This window comes from Triturus cristatus, chromosome 3_2 (assembly GCF_964204655.1).
Source record: "Triturus cristatus chromosome 3_2, aTriCri1.1, whole genome shotgun sequence".
Lineage (NCBI taxonomy): Eukaryota > Metazoa > Chordata > Amphibia > Caudata > Salamandridae > Triturus > Triturus cristatus.
Window position 1 is genome coordinate 16,269,418 of NC_140584.1, and position 26,241 is coordinate 16,295,658.

The window sequence follows — 26,241 nt, forward strand, 5'->3', positions numbered from 1 at the left end:
CCTTGTGGCAGCCTGCCCTAAGTGTGGTGTTGACAATAAGGTGCCGGTGCCGAGCACCGGAAACCAATTAAGTGCCGGTGCTCAGCACCGATAGCTCCGGCTCAAATTAAACACTGGATTAGCTAGTTTAAATTCCGGGACCAAAATTTCCTGTCATAATCTGCTGTGGTAGCGCAGCGTTCAGTATTCCTTTGATCAATATGATAAAAAGCCAATTTAGTTCCCATGACTAGTTAAGAAATGTAGTATGCTAGTCAAAGTCAGAATCACACTATTTGCTGCTGCGACGGTGGCCACAAGGTATGAAGCACAAGAAGATGCTTCTAAATGATTGTGGTCCAACCCAATCTTTATTCAATCAGTGGCCTCCAAGACAAATGCATAAAAAAAATAGAAAAACCCCATTAAATAACCACTGATATCAGCACCGGGGGAGCAGGAAGCTTACCGTTTTTAGAAGTTTTAAGTGAAAAGGCAGGGGGGGGGCCTTGCCCTGCCTCTTCCTGTCAATGATGCGCAGGGATAGGTCTGCCCTTGGCCCCCACGCATCCCACGCAATGGGACCCCTGATGCAGCTTTATGTGCCTCTGGGCAGCAGGAAGTGAAGGGGCCGGGGGGCTGGAGTCCTTCCCCATCTTCGTACAGGTTCCACGCAGCAGGAGCCATGATGCAGCTTTATGCACCTTCAGTGTGAAAGGATTACAGGTAGCAAGAAGTGAAGGATCCTGGGGGCTTGAGTCCTTTACCTATCTCTGAACGGGTTCCGCGCAGAGGGACCGCTGATGCAGCTTTATGCGCCACCGGGAGTGAAAAGATCATAGGCAGCAAGAAGTGAAGGAGCCTGGGGGCTGGAGTCCTTCCCCATCTTCAAAAGAGTTCTATGTAGCAGGACCCCTGATGCAGCTTTATTTGTCTTCAGTGTGAAAAGATTACATGCAGCAAAAAGTGAAGGAGCCTGGGGGCTAGAGTGTTTTGGGTTCCGTGCAGGGGGATCCCTGATGCAGCTTTATGTGCCTCCGGGCACGAAAAGATGACGGCAGCAAGAAGTGAAGGAGCCTGGGGGCTGGAATCCTTCCCCGTCTTTGAATGGATGCAATATTAACTACTACGTCATTGGGTCCTCTTTCCCCAGAATTAATTAACAGCCAATCACCCTTTGACCCCACGGGAGCAAGCATTTACAACCTATGCAGGCCCCAAGGGCCTTATATATTGAAGACTTACTCCCTGGTGATGGATGGGAAGGGGATCCAGAATGGTCGTATGTGAAACGATGGTCCCAATATTTAAAGCACCCGATCCAGTTGAAGCTGTGGCTGTTCCACTGTAAGGTAAGCATACCTCTATTGTACAATCCTGGTGCGAGCACCACAGTGCATCCACCTCCTCGTAACATCTCTCAACCCTTTCCTTAGCAACCACCCTACACTACACCCCGTGACTTATGTACATTCTGGCTAAAGCCTCAAGTTCGATCACTGAATACTTTTCTTCAGTGGCTGTCAATGAACATGAACCAAACATAACAACACATTCTTACTCCTGCTCGTTCATCTTAGTAACACTGCCCCTAATCTCTTTCCACTAGCTTTGGTTGTTCTATGGAACTCAACGCAACAATCAAAACCTTGAAGTGGTGGAGCTGTGCACATTTCTTGTTTTGGAGTTCAAATTCTTGCTGACATTGTGGCGTCCACTCAAACGTATTTTTGTTCTTAAGAAGTTGCCTAATGTTGTATGTCTTACTAGAAAAATTCTCCCAAAACTTTGTTCAAAGTCAACAAGTCACAGGAATGCTCTTACTTCATCTTTACTGTTAGTTACAGGTGATTTTCCTACTGCTTCTAGTAACTCCTTCTTTGGTTTAATGCCCTCTACAGACACATCATGCCATAAGTAGGTTACACTTTGTCTGGCGAATTTATACTTAATAAATTCCACCTTAGGCCCTATGGATCTCAAGATATTCATGACCTCCCTCACCTTCTCATCGAGCTCCTTTCTGGTTTTTCCCCATAATTAAAACATCATCCTGGAAAAACATCACACTTTTCACCATCTTAAACAGCTTGAACATAATGAGCTGAAACATTGCTGCTGTAAACGCCAACTCAAATGGAACTCTATCGAATCTAAAACACCCAAAAGGAGTAATGAACGTAGTGTAACACCTGCTCTTCCTGTGTAATGGAACCTAATGATAGGCTGCTGTGAGGTCAATGGTCGTGAAGAATCTAACTCCCTTGGTTGTAAATAGCATCTCTCTGATCTTAGGCAGTGGAAATTGGTCAACAATCATATTCCTGTTAAGATCTCTCATATCCACACACAACCTGAGCTTCCCATTAGTCTACTTGGCAATAACTAATTGAGATTCTGATGCTTAAACTCTCTCTATCACCCCCTCAGCACACAATCTCTCCAATTCTACTTTAACTTCCTCCTTCAAAGCTAAAGGTATATTGCTTACTTTATGGATAGGAGTTACAGCATCCCTCCTTAGCATTATCCTATGGTGGAATCCTTTAAACTCTCCCATCGCACCCAAAAAAAAAGTCAGGATACTCTTTCAAAATCTCAGGTTCCAATCCTCCATTTGATTTTATGACTTAAACAGGGCAGGACTGTTGGAATCTAGCACTATTCCCATTTCTCCTTGATCCCACCAACCCAATACTGAAGGTCTTGATACCGCAACGGTTAACTTACAACTCACCTCTCTATTTTTAAATTTAAATAATAATTCCTACCATATTAATGTCTTATCCTGTAAACATTTTTGGACACGTATCTGTGGGCTCTAAAATGTTCCCCAAAGTCGGATCAAATTTATCCCTCCACACTTTCTCATTTACTAGGGTGTATTGTGAGCCTGAATCCGCAGTAACGGTTATGTTCACCCCACCCATGGTAATGTGACATTTGGGTTTCTTCCTTTGCTGAACATTCACCTACAGTACTCCCTCATCTACATTTAATACACACATATTTACATTTTTACCATCAGACACTTCCGATCCTGCAGTAGAATAATGCTCAAAAAGATTTACAGTCTTGCCTTTTTGTTTCCTACACACCTTAAGAAGTGCCTTACTAACCCACAACCAGGACATCTATTAAAAGTAGTTAGATCAGTACGATCAGACACCTCTTCCTTAACGTCTTTCTTCATGTTAGGTTTTTAAAAACTCTTAGACATTGTTTTAGACTGAACTTCCGCAACTACAACCTTGTCATCACTAGATTTCTTCATTTTCTCTGGAATCACTGCTTTGGTACAACTGCCTATCAACTTTACTTTTTTAACCACTTAAATCACTTCTTGGAGTGTAGCCTCTCCCATAGTCCACAACTTCTCTTGGATGTTAGACTTTGCTGCATGCATGACGATCTAATCGCGTATGAGCTCATCATGTAAGGTCGAAAATCTACAAGTCAGTGCTAAGTTTCTTTAATGCTGCCACATAGTCTTCTGCAGGCTCCTCCTGTTGTTTCCTATGAAAACCTGAGACCTGAATTTCTTCAGTATACTATTATAAATTTTTAAACCGCCGGCTCCCAAACAATGAAGTAAAATTTTCTTCTTTTTCTCCGGTGATAACTCTTCTTCATTCTCAAAGATTGATATGTAATTTTCAAAGTACTCCTTCCATTCATTTAATTTTAGAATGGGCTCCCCTAAAGCTTCTAAAAGTGCCGTGTTGGAGATAAATTCCACACATTACCTTTTGTCATATTACACACACAACTTGTCCAATCAATGTATAAAAAACAAAAGAATAAATAAATCACAACAGTGCAACAAATGCCAGCACTGTAATGACAAAGTACTTGCGCCCAACAGACTTTTAACAGAATAAAGCATGCTTATCGCTGTGAGAAGTTGGCCTGGTATATGCTGTTCACTAGTTAAAGTCGACACCTTGCACCAGTACAATTCGACTCTTATGGTAGTAGGTTTAAGACAACCTTTAAAGAAAGCTATCCTAGTGGTAGCGGTGGAGAGCAGCCTTTAGGCTAAGTCTTGGAGGAATGTAAAGCAGCTTGTTTTACCACATAATCTCTTGAATCACCAAATGAAAGGAAACCACAGAGGTATATATATCAAATATAAGTGTATTTATTACTAAACAACTCTCTACTAATCTCTTTATGAGATTAGAAGTCAGGAACATATGCACAAATCAACGTTTCACAATAAATTAAGCACAAATATGGCTGGGGCCCTTGGGGCGTACCAGACCATATACTAAAAAAGAGACTTAGAGACAACGACTTGCAAAGGGACAAGACCTAGGGCCTTTAGAAGTGTTGGGGCCTCACAAAACCACCCAAGGCAGGTAAGTAAAGGACCCACGGGGGACGCGTGCAGTGTGTTAACACAGCCGCGAATCCCCGTTGACTTCAATGGAGCAAGTCACGATTGGAAATTAAGAGTTTTAGGGCACTTCGAAGGAGACTACAAGCAAGTCACGTACAGGGTAAGTAGTTCTAGAGCCAACACCCACAGGAGCACCGTAGTGCTGGAGTTACCTCACCCAGGGAAGCCGGGTGCATAGGTCTCTTTAGGTGTCGGGTCGAGGCGTCGTTTTCAATGGGAGCCAGTGAAGACTTGCTGCTTGTGAAGAAAGAAGAAGTGTCCCGTGGAATCCAAGCCTGGATTCAGAAGAAGGAAGACCTGAAAGGAGAGGGGACAATGTTCAAAGTCACTTGGCAGTGACCCGGGGCAAGGAAGATGAATGCCCACAGTCATTGGGTGTTTTCAGGTAGTTCATGGGTGTCTTGACTCTTCAGCCACGAGGTCCAGGAGGTGTCGTCGATGACCAGGAGCTGGATTTGACGTGTCCCACGAAGTCTGCAGCTTACTGCGGTGTCAGCGACCAGATTGGAGTTAACAAGCCTTGGCAACAGCAAGTCTCATGGAAGGGATAAAAAGTCAGCGGTGCAGACCAGCAAGGTCTGAGGGACTCACCCAGTGAGGGTAAGTCAGGTCAGGCCTGGAGCAACCAGAGGAGCCCTTTGGATTTGTAGAAAAGTCTACAGGGGACCCACAAGCCAGCTGGCAAGGGATCACGAAGACGCCTCATGAGGATCCACTCAACAGGGGCCCACGGTCACTCGGGACTGGGTAGGCCTCTGATCTTTGGAGGGATCTCTGCTAGAGGCTTGGACCACATGTGGCCCAATGCACAGATTCATAGAACGTCGTGAATGGGTTGCACTCGACAATAGTGCACAGTACCCAGGGATTGCGGTTCCTCGTCACTCGTGGGGTCCACTGGCCTCAGCGTCGCTGGAGACTCACGATGGCCTTAGAGAAGTCAGGAAATCCTCTTCCTGGGCTGCAGGGACTTCGGGCTCTGGCGGGAGCGGTGGAGTTTGCGACCGTTGTTGCAGTTTTTGGTGCCTGCCAAGCAGGGGAGTCACTCCTTGACTCCAAGGGAGATTCTTCAGTCTTCCAGAGGTAGTGGAACGTCGAAGGTCTGGGATTCTTCTTCAGAGTGTCATCCAGGGATATCTAGTTTGCAATGGCAAGGGTTCCCTAACTTATACTAGAAGGAAGGGAGGGACTAGCTACACCCACTTCCCTTTGTCCAGTTTCGCGCCAGAGCAGGGGCAGTTAGCCTCTGAGCCAGTTTGAACTGGTGTATGCACAGAGGAGCCTACTACTCCCCCAGTGCAGGACTTCAAAGCACTCTAAGAGTGCACCCACCCAGCCCCAATACACTAAACCCTGTCGGGGAGGTGGTCACACCTCCCTGTGACAGGATACCTATTGTTGGGCTTCCTCCACTGCGAGTTTCGGTCATCAGCAGGAGGGCAGCCCAGTGTCTGTGACTGGTGGCATCCATTTTGTGATGCCAGGGCTCTTCAGGATTCAATCAATCAATCAATCAAGAAATTTGTAAAGCGCGCTACTCACCCGGAGGGTCTCAAGGTGCTAGAGGAAGGGGGGTCCGCTACTGCTCGAACAGCCAGGTCTTGAGATGCTTCCTGAAGGAGAGGTGGTCTTGGGTAAGACGGAGGTGGATGGGGAGGGAGTTCCATGTCTTGGCTGCCAGGTAGGAGAAGGATCTTCCTCCCATGGTGGCTCTTCGAATGCGTGTAACGGCGGCGAGGGCGTGGCTGGACGATCGTAGCTGGCGGGTGGGAGTGTAGAAGGTCAGGCGGTTGTTGAGGTACCTGGGGCCCAGGTCATGGAGGGCTTTGTGTGCATGGGTGAGGAGTCGGAACGTGATTCTCTTGCTGACGGGGAGCCAGTGCAGGTCTTTCAGGTGTCCGGAGATGTGGCTGTGACGGGGGATGTCCAGGATGAGTCGTGCGGAGGCATTCTGGATGCGTTGGAGTCTTTTCTGTAGTTTGGCTGTGGTTCCGGTGTAGAGGGTGTTACCGCAGTCCAAGCGGCTGGTGACGAGAGCCTGGGTTACCGTCTTCCTGGTTTCGGTGGGGATCCATCGGAAGATCTTTCGGAGCATGCGTAGGATGTTGAAGCATGATGATGAGATGGGGTTGACTTGTCTGGTCATCGAGAGGGAGGAGTCCAGGATGAAGCCCAGGTTGTGTGCGTGGTCCGTTGGTTTGGGTGCGCTGCCCAGGGCAGGGGGCCACCAGGAGTCGTCCCAGGCAGAGGGTGATGGTCCAAGGATGAGGACTTCCATCTTGTCTGAGTTCAGTTTCAGGCGGCTGTTCATCATCCACTTGGCTACGTCTTTCATTTCTTCGTGTAGGTTGGTTCTGGCGGTGGCTGGGTCGTTGGTGAGGGAGAGGATCAGCTGGGTGTCGTCGGCGTAGGAGATGATGTTGAGGTTGTGTTGGCGTGCGATGGCTGCGAGGGGGCTCATGTAGACGTTGAAGAGGGTGGGGCTGAGTGATGATCCTTGTGGTACGCCGCAGATGACTTTGGTGGCCTCGGATCTGAACGGGAGGAGGCGGACTCTCTGGGTTCTTCCGGCGAGGAATGAGATGATCCACTCTAGAGCCTTCTCTTGGATACCGATGTTGCTGAGGCGCTGCACTAGGGTGCGGTGGCAGACCGTATCGAACGCTGCGGAGAGGGCTAGGAGGATGAGGGCCGCTGTTTCCCCGTTGTCGAGCAGGGCTCGGATGTCGTCAGTGGCTGCGATGAGGGCGGTCTCGGTGCTGTGGTTGGCTCGGAAGCCGGACTGCGAGTGGTCGAGGGCTCCGTTCGTCTCGAGGAAGGCGTCGAGCTGTCTGTTGACGGTCTTCTCGATGACTTTGGCAGGAAACGGGAGGAGCGAGATGGGGCGGTAGTTCTTGAGGTCGGTGGGGTCTGCTGATGGTTTCTTCAGGAGGGCGCTGAGTTCGGCATGCTTCCAGCTCTCCGGGAAGGTGGCGATGTTGAAGGAGCAGTTGATGATGTCTCGGAGTTGGGGTGCGATGACGGAGTCGGCCTTGTTGAAGGCGTTTCCACAGTAGGTACATGTCTATCCATCTAGAAGGGTGGAATCATACTCCCACACCAGTTACTGGTGTGGGGGTATGATTCCAAAGCGTTTGACACCAAACACAACATGTTTCGATGCAGCCATTCAAAGTTAGCATTTACCGCGAGGTTATAATGCACTTAAGAGTATATGGTTTGACCGCATTCACAAACAGCCCCAGAGAATGGACTCTGAGAGTTGCAGAGGGGCCCTGCTCAGGCAGCGGCACCCTCCCACATAGAAACCAAGCATCCTGCCCTCAGGATTGATAGGGCCTGCCTTAGAGGTGACTGATAGGTTTAAATGTGTGTGCTGGAGAGATATAGGGAACCTATATTTCAGTGAGGAGTTATAGCACCACCTCACCCAGGCTGCAGTAGCAGGCCTGTAGTGTCAGATTTAGTCTGCTTCCCAGGGGTGGCATAATACATGCTCCAGCCCCTGGTAGGCCTGTGAAGTACCTATGCCCTTGGTTCCTAATGTACCATATACTTGGGACTCATAAGGTACCACAGTTTCCAATCACTAGTGCACCTAATATGCACTCCATGTCGTTTAGAGAGAACAGAGAGGCTGAGGCCCTGATTAGCAGGGTCCCAGCCAGCCTATAGCCAGAAACCAGTGTAAACATTAGAAAAAATGTGGGGGCAACATAAGAGGCAGATCCTAATCTCCCCCCCCCCCAAATGCAGGGACACTAAACTAACCTTGATCAGTTGAGTCTTCGTGTTCTAAGTAAAAATTCCTTGAAAGTCCATCTGCATTGGCATGTTGAGTCCCAGGTCTATGTTCCACTGTATAGTCCATCCCCTGTAGGGAAATGGACCACCTCAAAAGTTTTGGGGTTTCACCTTTCATCTGTTTAAGCCATAGGAGAGGCTTGTGGTCAGTCTGAACTATGAAGTGAGTGCCAAACAAGTATGGCCTCAGCTTCTTCAGGGCCCATACCACAGCAAAGGCCTCCCTCTCTATAGATGACCAATGTTTCTCTCTAGGGGTCAGCCTTCTGCTAATACAAGCTACTGGCTGGTCTTGACCTTCATCATTCAGTTGAGACAGTACAGCTCCCACACCCAGCTCAGAAGCATCTGTTTGGATAATGAACTTTTTGGTGTAGTTTGGACTCTGTAAGATGGGAGCAGTCCACATGGCCTGCTTTAGGTCTTCAAATGCCTTTTGACAGCTAGCTGTCCACTGAACCTTTTTTGGCATTTTCTTTGAGGTTAAATCTTTCAAGGGTGTCACTATGGATCCATAGCCCTTCAAAACCTCCTATAGTACCCAGTCCGGCCTAAGAATGCTCCCACCTGTGTCTGGGTGGTAGGAGCAACCCATTCCATTATGGTTTGGATTTTGCTCTGTAAAGGCTGAACCTGGCCCCCACCTACAAGGTGGCCCAGGTACACAACCTGGCTCTGCCCTATCTGTCACTTAGTGACCTTGATAGTGAGGCCTGCTTTCTGCAGAGCCTCCAAAACATTTGTATTGTATTGTATTGTATTGTATCGCGTATTTATATAGCGCAAAACTGTCACCCGAAGGGTATCCTGGCGGTGGACCAGGTGATCCTGCCCGGAAGGAACTAAAGACAGCAGTATCATCTAGATAAGCTGAGCAATAAGTTTCCATCCCTGGCAGAACTTTGTTCACCAACCTCTTAAAAGTGTCAGGTGCATTTTTCAATCCAAAGGGCATCACCACAAAGTGGTAGTGCCCATTAGGGGTCGAAAATGCTGTTTTGGCTTTTGCATCATCAGCTAACATGATTTGACAGTAGCCAGCTGTTAGGTCAAATGTGCTGAGATGCTTGGCTGAGGCCAAAGTATCAATCAGCTCATCTTCCCTTGGAATAGGATAGACATCAGTCCTGGTGACTGCATTGAGGCCTCTGTAATCTACACAAAACCTCATTTCTTTCTTACCACCCTGGGTATGAGGCTTGGGTACTAGGACTACTGGGCTAGCCCATGGGCTATCTGAAGGCTCAATCACGCCTAATTCCAACATTTTCTGGACTTCAGTCCTGATACAGCCCCTGACATGGTCAGGTTGCCTGTAGATTATGCTCTTGACAGGCAGACTGTCCCCAGTGTCCACCTCATGGGTGCACCAGGTAGTCTGACTAGGGGTCAGGCTAAACATATGTCTGTACTGTTGCAGAACTTGTCTGCACTCAGTTTGTTGATGGTCAGTGAGGCTGCTTGCCAAGGCAACACCATCCACTGACCCATCATCAGGGTTCTGTGAGAGCAGGTCAGGGAGAGGGTCACTCTCCTCCCCCTGTTCCTCATCAGTTGCCATGAGCAAGCCCATGTCAGCCCTGTCAACATATGGTTTTAATCTGTTGACAGGGAGCTCCCTCAGGGGGCTCCTGTGAGTTCCAAGATTCACCAAATAGGTGACTTCTCCCTTTTGCTCAACTATTGTGTGGGGGCCACTCCATTTGTCTTGGTGGGCTGCTGGGGCCACAGGCTCCAATACACACACTTTCTGTCCTGGCTGGTACACATTCAGCACAGCCTTTTGGTCATGCCAAGCTTTTTGTAATTCTTGGCTGGCCTCCAGGTTTTTGGTTGCCTTCTTCATGTATTCGGCCATCCTGGAGTGGAGACCAAGTACACAGTCCATCACATCCTGTTTGTGGGGTTTGAGAGGTAACTCCCAGCCCTCCTTTACCAAACATAATGGACCTCTTACAGGATGCCCAAACAGAAGCTCAAATGGGCTGTAGCCAACCCCCTTCTGTGGAACCTCTCTGTATGCAAACAAAAGGCAGGGAAGAAGAAGGCCCCATTTTCGCCTAAGCTTCTCTGGGAGTCCTTTATCATTACTTTCAGGGTTTTGTTGAAACGCTCAACCAACCCATTGCATTGTGGGTGATAGGGGGTGGTGAACTTATAAGTTACACCACACTCCTTCCACATTGCTTTCAAATATTCTGACATATAGTTTGTACCTCTGTCAGAGATGACCTCCTTTGGAAAACCCACTCTGGAGAAAACTCCAATGAGGGCTCTTGTCACCACAGGGGCTGTGGTGGTCCTCGGGGGAATTGCTTCTGGTTACCTGGTGGCATGATCGACTACCACCAGGATAAATCTGTGCCCAGGTGCAGTTTGAGGGTCAAGGGGACCAACAATGTCAATCCCTACCCTTTCAAAGGGTACCCCCACCACAGGTAGTAGTATCAGGGGGGCCTTTGTTGTGTCACCTGTCTTGCCACTGGCTTGACAGGTGACACAGGAGCGACAAAACTCCTTTGTGTCTTCTGAAATATGTGGCCAATGAAAATGTGGAACAAGCCTGTCTCAGTTCTTGTTTTGGCCGAAGTGACATCCCAAAGGGATATCATGTGCTAGGGTCAAGAGGAACCCACTAAACGTCTGAGGTATTACCAACCTCCTGGTGGCTCCAGGGGCTGGATCTCTACCAACAGAATTTAGGAGTCCCTCATCCCAATAAACTTTATTTGACCCACTAGCACTCCCAGCATCCTCAGCAGCAGCCTGCTGTCTAAGGGGTTCAAGAGAGGGGCAGCACTGTTGCTCCTTACTCATGCCTTCCCTAGAAGGGACCCCTGCCCCCAAGAACTCAACCTGATCAGGCTCAATGCCCCTGGGGCAGTTCCTTCTTCAGGATCTGCTTCTCCTCCCTCAAGAGGTGAATATTGGATCTGAGACAGAGGGGAAGGCACTGCCTTAACCCTACTGCTCCACTTTTTGGGAAGCATCTGGTCCATGGTTTCAGGATCCAGAGCTGGTTCAGTGTTATGCATTCTAGCTTGTGACCTGGTCACAGCAAATACCTCTGCAGGAATGTCCAACATCTCAGCATGAGTCCATAACTCTACTTCAGACCAGGCTGAAGTCTCAATATCATTACCCAATAGACATTCTACAGGGAGGTCTGCACTGACTACAACCTTCTTGAGGCCAGTTACCCCTCCCCAGGAGATATTCACAACTGCCAGACAATGGTTGGTCCTGACATTGCTTGCATTGGTTACCTGGTACATTTTGCCCAGGATGATCTGTCCAGGGTCCACAAGATCCTCTGCCACCATGGTGACACTAGCACATGTGTCCCTAAATGCCAAAGCTTGTTTGCCATTTATTACAGGCTGCTGTTAGTATTTGCCCAGGTTACTGGGGCTCACTAGGAAGGACATATCAATGTCTCCATCACAAACCAGCAATGCCTGAGTGGGTACTCTGACTAGGAAAGAGTCCACTTCAGAACCCAGGGTCAACCCTACTACACCCTTATTCTGCGTACCACCTCCACCAGTAGCTGAAATAGGGGGAACAGTTGCCTTAGGGGCTGGAGTGGTGGTGGTTTGGTCTTTGGATTTGTTACAATCAGAATTCCAGGGCCCTTTCTGTTTACAGAATATGCACCAGGGCTTCTTTTGGCCTTTTCCCTTGTTGGATTGTGACTCCCTCACCAGATGCAGATTTTTGGGGTCCTTGTGAAGACTTCTGGTCTTTTGACTTCTCCCCACCTTTCTCAGAGCCCTTAGAATCCTGCTTCTTTGTGTCACCCCCTTGGTTCTGGGTTTTCTGCCTCATCCTGGTTCTGACCCACTTGTCTGCCTTCTTTCCCAATTCTTGGGGAGAGTTCAGATCTGAGTCCACCAGGTATTGATGCAACAACTGGTTCTGGCAATTATTAAGGATCCGTTCTCTCATCATTAGATTATACAATCCCTTGAAATCAGTAACCCTACTGCCAAACAGCCAACCCTCCAGAGCCTTGGCTGCATAATCTACAAAGTCAGTCCAGTCCTGAGTGTGTGCCTTTTGGGTGTCTCTGAACTTCAACCTGTACTGCTCAGTGGTTAAGCCAAACCCATCTATCATTACACTCTTCAGGACTTCATAGTCATCAGCATCCTCTTCTCTAACAGTGAAGAGCTTGTCTCTACCTTTATCTGAAAAGGAGAGCCACAAGATTGTTGCCCACTGCTTTTGGGGGACCTGTTGTACTCTACAGGCCCTTTCCATAGCAGTTATCCACTTGTGGATATCATCCCCACTCTAGTAGGGAGGAACAACCTTGCTCAGGTTCCTATGGTCTGGAATATATTCTCTGTTCTAGGGACACTGTTGCTGCCACCAGGGGGTTCTAACCCCTCTCTTCTAGAAGCTCTCAGGCGCTCAAAGGCTTCTCTATCTAATGCCAACTGTTTGGTTTTGAGGGCAAATCTTGCTTCCTCATACTGCAGCAGTTTGTAAATTCTGTCAGAGGAGGTCTCCCTTCTAGGGAAGTAGGAGCTCCTCTGGTGGACAGATTATCTGCAAGAGTGATAGGAGTGGTCAGACTCCCTGGAAAGGGACCTAGGCCTTTCCTCCACTCTGTCAGTTCTCTTAGGGAGAATTCCTCTGTCCTTTTCAGACCCTTGGGGATCTGGCCCTTCAACCACAGAGTCTTGGTCATCTTGATGTTCATCATCTGACCCAGACACTGTAATTGACCCACTCACTGATTCAGACCCATTAGCTCCTAGAACTAATCTAAGATCATCTGCCGTCAGCAGATCTATCAGGTGTAGTGTGGAGGGACTCTGTCCTAGCTTCAGGTGCCTTGCAGCACACGTGGCTTTCAAGTCAAAGAAAGTCATGTGCTTATACTGAGGCTGGGTGGATCCACTGGTTCCAACCCTTAAGGACATTCTAGTGTTGTGCAGTGTTGTATTACCTATACTAGTTTGTGGCCTACTGATCCTAGCTTGAGCTGTAGAAAGGGTGTGCTATCCCTTGACACACAGCTCTGAGTTCAGCAGAACTTATTGATACTAAGCTTGACTTTATAAGTACCTTGAGTACCTATAGTGGTTTTCAGGTAGTAATTCAAATAGAGATTTTCTGGTAAAACCATGGCAAGCTGGAATCCCACACGCTGCCCAATAATGTGAGAAGTGGGCCTGGTATATGCTATTCACTAGTTAAAGTGGACACCTTGCACCAGTCCAATTCGACTCTTATGGTAGTAGGTTTAAGACAACCTTTAAAGAAAGCTATCCTAGTGGTAGCGGGAGATCAGCCTTCAGGCTAAATCTTGGAGGAATGTAAAGCAGCTTGTTTTACCACATAATCTCTTGAATCACCAAATGAAAGGACACCACACAGGTATATATATCAAATATATATGTATTTATTACTAAACAACTCTCTACTAATCTCTTTATGAGATTAGAAGTCAGGAACATATGCACAAATCAACGCTTCACAATACATTAAGCACAAATATGGCTGAAGCCCTAGGGGCATATCAGACCATATACTAAAAAAGAGACTTAGAGACAACGACTTGCAAAGGGACAAGGCCTAGGGCCTTTAGAAGTGTTAGGTTAGGCAGGTAAGTAAAGGACCCACGGGGGACGCGTGCAGTTTGTTAACACAGCCGCGAATCCCCGTTGACTTCAATGGAGCAAGTGGTGCAAAGTGCCTAGCTGTAGTTTTTGAACCCTAGCTCTGCCGGCACCTAGAGAAACCTAGCAAACCTATACATTTTTCAACATTAGGGATGGGGATGAGTGGTCTATAGGAGCACCCTGAAGAAAACCCATTCCCAACAGAAAGGGAGTTTAAGACTGCCTATTGGGACATGATTAAGAGTAATTATTTTTCGTCTACTATTAGGCCCACCCTGTCGAGGGACTTTTTGACGCACAAACAGGACTTTGTGCTTGAAGCTTACTGGGATGTCATCCTAAAACCAATGGATAGGAAACTAGACCACCAGTTTAGGGTTGGGTCTCTTCCTTTCAACACCTTTACAAGTAAATGGCTTCTGCATGGGCCAGATCACTGTCCTGTTTGCCTGGCCTAGAAGGAATCCATATCTCATGTTCTCTTTGTGTGTCCGGCCTATAAGTTACCCAGGACTAAATGGTTGAAACCTATCTGTATGAACCTAGGTACTAGATCTGCCACTGAGGCGCTGAGGATTCTGCAGATATCCACTAACGACCCAATAGTTATTGCTATGGCGAAATTTTTGGAATGGGCTTGGCTTATCCGTTCCAAAAAACTAAGAGAAACCCAAGTCTAGTTATAACTACTCTTACGCAAAGCTATTTTAGCGTGGCCCTGTTAATGAACTTACAATGGTGTTGAATTATTTGGTCTCACACATTTTATCGATGTATTTCTATGGTTTTTGTACTCTTGAGCCTTGTTACATGATACAAATTTTAGTACTAATTAATGTTTTTAGCGATATTTCTTATGATTGCTATTTACGGCTCTGTGTTCTTATCTTAAGCATTTTGACTTAATACTGTTTGTGCTGTCTTTTATGACTATTTTAATCGAAATAAAGACTTAGGGGCATATGTATCAAACTCCCCTTTAGCGAATCTCAAATTGCGAGAATTTGCGATTCGCAAAATCAGATTCGCTAAACGGGATGTATAAAATAAATCGCTAATCATTTGCGATTCCTTAAAAATCGCAAATAATTCGCAGAATCCCGTATTGCGATTTCTTAATAGCGAAATTCGCTAAATAAGAAATCGCAAAAACGGGAATCTGCAAGCCTGGTGCAGGCTGATGACATCACAAACAGGAAACTGTAGTGATTGCCTGCACCTGCTCACCTGAGCCACACCCAGAGGCTGCTTGTGGAGTGTGAGGAGGCTTTCCTGGAGACAGCAACCAGCAATGGATCCCAAACAAAACCAGCAGGGCAAAGATGCAGAAAAAAGAAAGAGAAAACACAAGTTTTCAGAAAAGGAGCAGGAGGTCCTCATTGAGGAGATGGTCTGCAGCCATGAGCTCCTGTTTGGGAAGAAGGCACTCAAAGTCCCAGAGGCCAGGAAGAGGAAAATCTGGCTGGAAATACAGAGCAAGGTGAATGCTGTTGGAGTCACCACACGCACCATCGAGGAGCTGCGCAAGCGGTGGTATGATATGCGCCAGAGGTCCAAGGAGAGGGTGGCAGCCAGACTCAAGGATGCCAGTCAGACTGGAGGAGGACCATCCACTGCAGAGCAGCCAACCCCCCATGAGGAGCTTGTGGAGTCAACCCTCCTGCCTGAGAGCGTTGGTGGTGTGGCTGCAATCGACAGCTCCGACCCCTCATCCAGCAGACAAGGTAAGATGCATGCCAAATCACCCTGCACTCCTCCCCATCCCTTGCACACTCCCCCAAATGCGCATAGTTAACTCCCAACATGCCAATCCAGCCCAGGTCTTACAGCACACCCAGCAATGCATCATGGTACTCGTAGTACTGTGTCTGACTGTGTGTCCATGACACCATCACAAGTAAATGCAACATATGTGTTTTGGGGATCATTGAATAGAAATGTGTCAGAGATTAGCCGTCAAAGATTTGTAACTTTATTGAGTGCCACATGCAGACAGTAACACAAACTCATATAGTCCCCTTTACATCCACAGCACACGCCATGCCACAAGAAGACAGCGCTGAGGGAGAGGAGCCTGCAGACCCTGCGGACTCCAGCGATGAGACAGAGCAGCAGCCAATTCAGCGCAGGAAGCGCGCACATGTGCCCCCACTGCCTCCATTTGAGGATGAAGTCCCAGCAACAGGCGATGACACCGACAGGAGAGAGGGGAGTCAGGGTGTGACAGACATGCCCCGTCATGACGCACCAACACCAAGGCAAAGGGAACAGGCCATTTCCAGGTCAAGGCCCAGGAGCAGCACTGCAACAGAAGGAGAAGGCACCGTGTTCTCCGGCTTGGAACAGTGCATGTTGCAGGAACAGCGCCTGCAAAGCAAGGCAATGCGGTCAATGAATCGCCAGCTAGGCCGCCTACATCAGGACAATCGCAACATGGTAGCGGCAATACGAGAGCTCTGTGCCACTTTGAGGGACACCCAAGCTGCCAATGACAGGGCTGGACGACGTGCCAATGCACGGCTACACAATTATACCAAGGCAGTCAACCGCCTCTGCACCACCACCAGCGCACTCAAACGCAGAAGCGTAACCATGCAGGTGGACATGGCACATTGCTGCCAGGACATAGCGCGAGGGCTGGCGCAGGTGACCACTGCTGTGGAACAGCTGCAGAAAGCCAATGCAGGTGGCAGCGCACTAATGGCCTCTGCTGAGAGTGAGGACACATCGAGTCGCAGCAGCATCACTCCAACCTTGCCAGGTGAAAGACGCCGCAGTGGCAGACAGGTAGCAGGCCAAGGGCGCACCATGGGGGTCAACCACCCTGGACGGCACCGACGGAGGTGATCATCTGCGGGGACACTGACTGCAACACGGGTGCATTAACCCGCAAAAGGCTGTTTGCCCTATTTCTTGTGCCTTCTCTGCACTGTGTGTACAACATGTGCTGGGGACAATTACAATTTCTTTCATGTTAAGTGTGATTAAACACTTGACACATCATCAGGCTTTGTAGTCTCATTTCCTCAATACTCACCTAAAAGTAGTTTTGTGTGATCTCAGTCCGTCTCTGGCGTCCAGCAGCTGCCCCAACTCCTGGTGCTGGTCTGGCAGGGGGAGCAGGGCGCTCGTCATCCGATGTGTCTGTATCGGTCACATCAATTGTGGTGCCTTTCCTCATTGCCATGTTGTGTAGCATTGCACAGCTTGCCACGATTTTACAGCAGGTCTCAGGGCTGTATTGCAGTGCGCCTCCACTCTTATGCAGGCACCGGAAGCGGCTCTTCAGGATTCCGAAGGTTCGCTCAATGACACAGCGTGTAGATCTGTGTGCCCTGTTGTAGCTCCTCTCACTTGCATTTGCAGGATCCAGGTATGGGGTCAGGATGAAGTCGCGCACTGCATAGGCACTGTCACCTGCATGGAAAAAAACACAATAGGTGAGTCAATGTCCCCCCCCTCAACTGATGTAGTGGATGTATTGATGTGTGCAATGTATTTACCGAGCAGGTACCCCTCCCCAAACTCTCCAGCACTCAGACGTCTGTGTATTCCACTGTGTCGGAAGATGAAGGAGTCATGTGTACTGCCGGGGTATTTGGCTACGATGTCGGTGATGTGATACTTAGCGTTGCACACAATCTGTATGTTGAGGGAATGGTAGCATTTCCGATTCCTGTAGACATATTCAGTTTCTGCTGGGGGTGTGATGGCCACATGGGTCCCGTCAATGCAGCCGATGACGTGGGGGAAACGTGCAATCTGGTAGAAGTCCAGTATCGTTTGTTGTAATGCCTGTTGGGTGGTGGGGAAGTAAATGTGATGTGGGAGCCTCAGTAGCATTGCATCTAGGAAGGCGTGGAAGAAGCGCGAAAGTGCACTCTGTGACACACCACCAACCTCCGCTATGACCCGTTGAAAACTCCCTGACGCGAGGAGGTGCAGGGAGCACAGGACCTGCACATGTGTGGGAATTGTTTGTGTCCTGCGAGTAGGGTGCGCCAAGTGGGGTTTCAGCTCCTCAATCAGGTCCATTATGGTCTGTGGGTGCAGTCTGTACTTGTCATAGATCTCCTCTTCAGTGTTCTGTAACAGGGTGATGCGCAGCCTGAAGATACGTTCCTGTCTCATTCTCCTGTGTGCAAGGGCCCGAATACGCAGCCTCCTGGCTATCACGTACATTGCAGCCATTGTGGGTGTGTTTGTTGCATTGTGGGCTGGTTTTTGTACCTTGCACCAGTTTACCACCTGCAAGCAATTGGTGTTAATAGCGATTTCTTAATTAGCGAATTTCGTGAAATCGCAATTTGCGATTTTTTCATACATGTGTTTGCGATTTCTTAGCTAGCGATTTCTTGTTAGCGATATTCGCAACGCTAAGGAATCGCAAATTAGGTATTCGCTAGGAAATTCGCAGTTTTCTTGTTTCGCAGCCTAAGAAATCGCTAATTTAGCGATTTCTTATTTTTCAGTTTGGAAGTGTGTCATACATATGAAATAGCGAAAAATCAGTCGCAAACGCTGTTTTTTGCGATTCGCAGCGTTTGCGACTAATTTTTGCTTTCATACATATGCCCCTTAATGATGATGATGATGATGAAAACTAGACACCCAGGGGAATCCAGGATGGGGTGTCTTGACTGACTCTCACCAGGTTCTGTTACCCAGAATCCCCTGCAAATCTAAACATTTTCCACAAAAAACATTTTCCTCACATTTCTGTGGTGGAAAGTTCTGGAATCTGCATAGATCCACAAAATTCAACCCACCCCGCGTTCCCCAAAGTCTTCCAAGAAAAATGGTACCTCACTTGTATGGGTAGGCCTAGTGCCTGCGTCAGGAAATGGCCCAAAATGCAAGGTGGATACACCACATTTTCACAGTGAAAAATGACCCTTTTTTTGCAAAGTGCCTAGCTGTAGTTTTTTAACCCTAGCTCTGCCGGCACCTAGGGAAACCTAGCAAACCTATACATTTTTGAAAACTAGACACCCAGGGGAATCCAGGATGGGGTGACTTTACTGGCTCTGACCAGGTTCTGTTACCCAGAATCCCTTGCAAACCTAAAAAATTGTCAAATAGAACACATTTTCCTCACTTTTCTATGGTGGAATGTTCTGGAGTCTGCGTGGATCCACAAAATTCCACCCTCCCTGCGTTCCCCAAAGTCTATAGAGAAAAATAGTACCTCACTTGTGGGGATAGTCCTGGTGCCCGCGACAGCCCAACGCATCTACATCTTATATTTTTTTTAAACTGTAAGTTATAGTATATGCAGTTTCTTTATCCTTTTGACTGCATAATACGGGTGATTTGCTGGGTCTATTGACTATTCTAGTTGGTTCTTACATAGATCCTCTTAATAACGAAACTTTGACCCCACCATAACGCCTGGTGATACCAGTTTTTTACTACGTCGTTGAATTTGCCAAGTATGTACAAGGATGGATTTTCTTCCCTTCACCCTAGAGTAATGAGTCGATAGTGTGAGATAGTGAGTTTTCTTCTCTTTTCTCTTTCTCGTACTGTAGTTTGAGTCATGTTCTTAGTCTGAAGATTTCATCACGGAGACAGCAAACACAGGACGCCTTTGGCTATTGGTTTGCTAAAGTAGGCACACCACTTTCCATTATCTTTTGTGGTTATAGAAATTCCAATGAAGGATGGATTGATAATATTCTAAACCCCTGATTGTTTTTCTAGTTGCTGTATTTACGGTTTTAAATTCGAGATGTACTTCTGAAGCATCGTCGATTATGATCAGCGCCTGGGATAATGAATAGCCTCTAAAGGTACGAGGAGTAGCCTTTTTGAATTTCACTTTTACTGTTTCTTATTCGCTGGTCATGTATCTATATTCGTTCATCTATATTCTTTCATCACATGGGATTTATTGTCTACACTGGGTTTCTGCATTGTTTTGTTATTCTTCCCGATTTTGTGTAGTTTTGGTGATGGTGACTTTTTAGCTCTTTAGCACGTAGTTGGTTTCTTGGACTCACAGGCTTAATTAATATTGCTCCAGTGTGTGTTTTTAACATATAGAGATATGATAAATATGTTTGGAAATTATTCATTGTGCCTCATTTGTTCCCACAGAGTTTGCTATATATATTTTATGAAGCCCTGAATGTATTGGAATACAAACATATTTAAATGTTAGACAGAAAGTATCCTTGAAGTCCAAACAACACATGAAATCAGCGCCCTGATGAAGGATGATACATGGGATTTCCGAAACGCGCGTCGGCGCAATTGTGTTAATTGTGTTATTTGTAATGATGTCTTTTGTCTGAGTCAATAGTAATATTGTGAGTTTTTGTTATTGTGTGAAGTTATCTGTATTTGTTTTTCTTTTTTCGTGTTCTATGTGGAGACATGTTTCGGAATTATGGTTTTCTCCCGATTAAATAATGGCTCTAATTGAATTATAAAGAATACTGTTTATGTTAAACTGATTGTTTGAGATAATTTATATGTATATTTATTTATATTTAATGGTTGTTTTGTGATAGGCAATTTTGATGTCGCCTCAATACGTTTTGGGCCCTTGCCTGTCGCGGGTACTTGGACCTCCCACATGAGTGAGGCACCATTTTTATCGGGAGACCCAGGGGAACCTGGGTGGTAGGAAATTTGTGTCGACCTGGTGATGCCACAAATTTCCCCCACAAAAATGTGTGGAAAAAGTGTTTTTTTCAGCTAAATTTGAGGTTTGCAGGGGATTCTGGGTAAGAAAATGTTGGGGGATCCATGCAAGCTATACCTCCATGGATCCCCCCACGTTTCTTGTTTTCAGAAATGTGTGGGTTTGGTAGGTTTCCCTAGCTGGCCGCCGAGCACGGGCCAAAAACTCATGTGACCCCCCTTGCAAAACCAGGTTGTTTAGTGATAGGTAATTTTGAGGTCGCCTCAATACGTTTTGGGCCCTTGCCTGTCGCGGGTACTTGGGTCTCCCACAGGAGTGAGGCAACATTTTTATCGGGAGACCCGCTGGGTGGTAGGAAATTTGTGTCAGCCCGGTGATGCCACAACATTCCCACACAAAAATGTGTGGAAAAGGTGATTTTTTCAGCTAAATTTGAGGTTTGCAGGGGATTCTGGGTAAGAAAACGTTGGGGGATCCACACAAGCCATACCTCCCTGGAATCCCTCGGGTGTCTAGTTTTCAGAAATGTGTGGGTTTGGTAGGTTTCCCTAGCTGGCCGCCAAGCATGTGGCCAAAAGCCCAGGTGACCCCCCATGCAAAACCAGGTTGTTTTGTGATAGGCAATTTTTATGTCGCCTCAATATGTTTTAGGCCCTTGCCTGTCGTGGCTACTTGGGCCTTTCACACGAGTGAGGCACCAATTTTATCGGGTGACCTGGAGGAATGCTGGGTGGTAGGAAATTTGTGTCAGCCCGGTGATGCCACAACTTTCCCACACACAAATGTGTGGAAAAAGTGATTTTTTCAGCTAAATTTTTCGGTTTGCAGGGGATTCTGGGTAAGAAAATGTTGGGTGATCCACGCAAGCGATACCTCCCTGGAATTCCCCAGGTGTCTAATTTTCAGAAATGTGTAGGTTTGGTAGGTTTCCCTAAATGGCCGCTGAGCCACGGGCCAAAAACTCATGGGACCCCTTTGAAAACCAGGTTGGTTTGTGATAGGTAATTTTGATGTCACCTCACTAGGTTTTGGGACCCTGCCTGTCGTGGGTCCTTGACCCACCCACGAGAGTGAGGTACCATTTCTATTGGGATACTTGGAGAAAGGCGGGGGTAGGAAATTTGTTGTTTGTTTCTGCAGCGTGAACATTTTGGCACAATAATGCAAGGAAAATGTGACAGACACATTTAGAGGTTTGCAGGACATTGTACTCCCATGGGTGTTTAGTTTACGATAATATCTACAGTTGGTAGGTTATTCTTAGAGGGAATGTACACCTTGGCAGAGAGACAAAGAAGTCAAAGATTACTGCACAGCCATCTATCCCTCAAGGACACACACATACTGGTTGGATTTGACACGAGGGCGAGTGATGGTTCAGTATATACATTTTATTAACAAGAGATTTCACAAAAATTAAATGCACTGTCAATAATTGAAAGGACAAAAAACGGAACCAGTGACTCGCAGCTCGTGAGCTGTAAAGCCAGGTCAAGGCCCCAACCGCTTTATAGGCCATTCACACACCTTTCATATGTGATAAACACAAGATCATTCACATCACCAGGCATGAAACCCACACATTACAACATTCACAAAAAGGGACAAGGTACACCCTGCTTGAAAAAGATAGAAAAGACAGATATTTCTGCACAACCACCTATTCCTCAAGCACACATACATACTGGTTGGATTTGGCATGAGGGTGAGTGATGGTTCAGTATATACAGTTGTATTAACCAGAGATTTTACAAAAATGAAATGCACTGTTAATAATTGAAAGGACAAGAAACTGAACCATTGACTCACAGCTCGTGAGCTGTAAAGCCACGACAAGGCACCAACCTCTTTACAGGCCATTCATGCGCCTTTCATACGTGTGACACATACAAAACCATTCGCACCGCCAGCCGCGGGCCCAGCACATTAAAACTCTCACACCAGCAGACATCGCCATTCAAGGGCCCATCACTTTCACATGCCCACGTTCCTGAAACAGCAACCACACCAGCTCATGGATTGCGTGGAGTGGCGTTTGGCTAGCAGTGTGTGTAGTGACCAGCAGCAAGTCAATACTCACACACCGCCAGCCAAGTGCCAGTCCTCACACACCGCCAGCCAAGCGCCAGTCCACGCATACGACCAATCAAACGCCAGTCCAGGCACACCACCAGCCAAGCGCCAGTCCACGCACACCACCAGCCAAACGCCGGTCCAGGCACGGCACCAGCCAAGTGCCAGTCCATGCACACACAGCCAGCCAAGAACCAGTCCAGGCACACACAGCCAGCCAAGCACCAGTCCACGCAGACCGCCAACCAAGTGCCAGTCCTCACACACTTCCAGCTAAGCGCCAGTCCATGCACACCGCCAGCCAAGCACCAGTCTACGCACACCACCAGCCAAGTACCAGTCCATGCACACCACCAGCCAAGCACAAGTCCAGGCACACCGCCAGCCAAGTGCCAGTCCACGCACAACGCCAGCCAAGCGGCAGTCCAGGCACACAGTCAGCCAAGCGCCAGTCCATGCACACCGCCAGCCAAGCGCCAGTCCACGCACACCAGCAGCCAAGTGCCAACCTACACACACACCGCCAACACATTTAGGATTTTGTTTATAGAAAAATAAAACACAATCAAATTGCAAATAGATACAAATCTACTAACACAAAATCTGAAACTAAATACATTGCACAAGTGCCAACTTTGAAACTGAACAAAAAATATAAAACAATAGAGACCAGGCAGTTCACTTTACCACTCATGGATGTTCCCAAAAATTATTTTGCGTGTGGTACATTCTAAAACAAGCAGGCACACAAAGCGCAGGGTTAGAAGGACACTCGGGCAGTACATACGAGTCTCCTTCCGCGTTCCTCTTCGCCAACAGACTCTACATCTCCTGCTGGGAAAGTCTTTGGAGAGTGTGGGAGGAATGTGATCAGGAAAGTGGTGATCTTTCAATTTAGCCACATCCTCCACCACTCCAACTCTAGGAACACTTGCCTGTTCCACTACAACAAAACTGCCTATTATAGACTACTGAAACATAGCAAAAGTCATCTTTGACTCAGGACAAGAATCCTTGAATACAACAAAAGCATTAAAGGTTACCAAGTGGAAAAGATGGATATCCAACTTCTTATACCAAATGTAAACCTTACGAAGAGCAGTGTAAGGTTCCAACTTCTGATCTACTCTATCAACACCACCCAAGTGCCTATTATAGTCTAAAATGCGCACAGGTTTGCGTGCTTCAGCAACCTGACCCCAAACAGTCACAGGTGAAGTCCTTTCATCATGGATGGTAGCAGCATGTAGACATCTCTCCTGTCTGAAAACTTCACAGCTAGAAGTTCCTCGCAACGCAACGCACTGCTCTGTCCCCGCACAAGCTTTTGACAAGCAAGTTATTTTAGGAAACCTTTATGGTTAGAGCGGAATGTGCCACAAACAACAATGTCCACTTTGGCCAATTCCCTGAACAACCGCACACCAGTGTAGAAGTTATCTATATATAAATGGTGGCCTTTGTTAAAACGTCCTCTACCAAGTTCCCACACAATTTTCTCAGTCACTCCAAAAGTGGACGGACAACCAAGGGGGTTAATCCTGGATTCCTTACTGGTGTACACCCTGAAATTAGAGACATATCCAGTCCTACTGTCACACAGCATATACAGCTTAATTCCATAGCGTGCCCTCTTACTAGGAATGTATTGCCTAAAAACCAAGCGGCCCTTGAACAAGACCAAAGACGCATCCACTGCTATTTCTTTCCCTGGAGCAGAGATCTCAGAAAAACGATCAAAAAAGTGATCTATGACAGCCCGAATCTTAAAAAGACAGTCACAATCAGGGTGATCTAGTGGCAACGATAAACCATTATCGACAAAATTCAGTATACGAAGCAGAAGCGAATACATATCACGAATCATGACTGCCGGAAATATATCCATTGACATCAAGGGACTAGTAGACCAATATGAAGACATTGATGGCTTCCTGAGCAAGCCCATCAAAAAGTTAAACCCAAGAACTTCTTCATCTCTTCCAGATTTGTGGGAGTCTACCGGATAGCTCTAGAGTGGGGCCTAAGGCTGGCACTGTTGTCCCTCAAAAACTGTTTGGCATACAAATTAGTCTGCTCAACAATCTCTGCCAAAAATACATCGTCCATAAACAATTGAAAAAAATGTATCGGCAAACATTTTCTTTATTCACTCTACACCCTGGAACACCAGTAAAGTCTGGCAATGCCGGCTGCACCATGCCTGGGGCAACCCAGAGGTCATCACTTCCAACTGGAAGCCTTGCAACCTCAAGCTGCAGCCCAGATGCCTCTTGCTGCACTATCGGCACATCAATGTCCTCCCCTAAAACAGGCACTTCATCCGCACTAAGAGTAGCTTCATCCGCACTGAGAGTAGCTTCATCATCCGATGATTCCATGTGGAGAAAAAACTCACTACCTGAATCTTCCCCTCCCTCCTCTGCCTCAGATGCAGAGTCAGTCTCTGAACCATGGTCAGAGGAAGAATCAAAAAGCATACCAACAACCTGCTGAGAAGTATTCCTGCAGCTAACCATTATCCTTACTAAGAAAGGAGACTGCACAAACAAGTCAACAACAACCAACACTGTGTAAAATAAGTAATAAACAAAGTGTGGCTTTAGCACAAAGATCTATATACTCAAAAACAATATAACTCTCTTGCCAAAGATAGCTAAACTCACCAGCACCTACTCTGCAGAAACACAGCAAAAAGCAACGATATCCCACTAGAAAGAAAAAACAAAAACAATTAGTCATAAGACAACAAAGTACACATTGAGCACTAATTCAAAAAGATTTTGACACTGAAAAAACTGAAGCAAAACATACTGCTATTATTACACCATTTGCAAAAAACACATTCATGTAGGGAAATTAAACTAATTTAGAGTAAATAGTACAAAACAAATCTCTTACCAAACACATGCAACTACACAAGCTGTAGAACCACCAGAAAACAAATCCGCAACCTGGAACAGTCTAAAGAGCAAAGGCGTTGAACTAGAATAAAACAGAGAAATACAAAATTACAATTACATTTCACAAAAAATAATACAATTAAAATGATAACACACAATGTCACTACCTAAATGGTCAATCTGCCAGATGGGCCTTCAAATAAGGCTGAGTAATATGGGGATTAGGTGGGGTTTTCTGCCAGGCCACTCTGTCCCCCAGGTGGGGCAGAAAACAACAGACAGATATTTCCACCACTTGCAAAAAAAAATAGATCCCTGGTGCCCAGTAGGGTTCTCTGCCTTCCCCTCCCACCTAGGGCAGAAAGACCAAAAAAAGGGGCAGATCTGTAGGGGTTAGAAAATACACAAACATAATTTAACCCCCTTTTGGAAACGACCCTGGGCCAAGGGGTCGCTTCAATTACCTATAAAAGAAAATCCCTGGTGTCTACTGGGGTGTTCTGCCCCCCCATACCCGGGGGCAGGAAGGTCCAAAACAAGGCCGATTGCCACCAGGGGGTTGGGGCGGGCAGAAAAAACATCCACAAATTATAACCCCCTTTGGAAGCGAACCTTGCCCAAGGGGTCTCTTCCACACACTAAAAAACACAGAGGGCCAGGGTGGGCAGAAAGGCCAAAACAACAGGCAGATCTGTCTCCGGGTGGAGGAGGGGTAGGTTTCCCTAGCTGGCCGCCGAGCACGGGCCAAAAACTCATGTGACCCCCCTTGCAAAACCAGGTTGTTTAGTGATAGGTAAT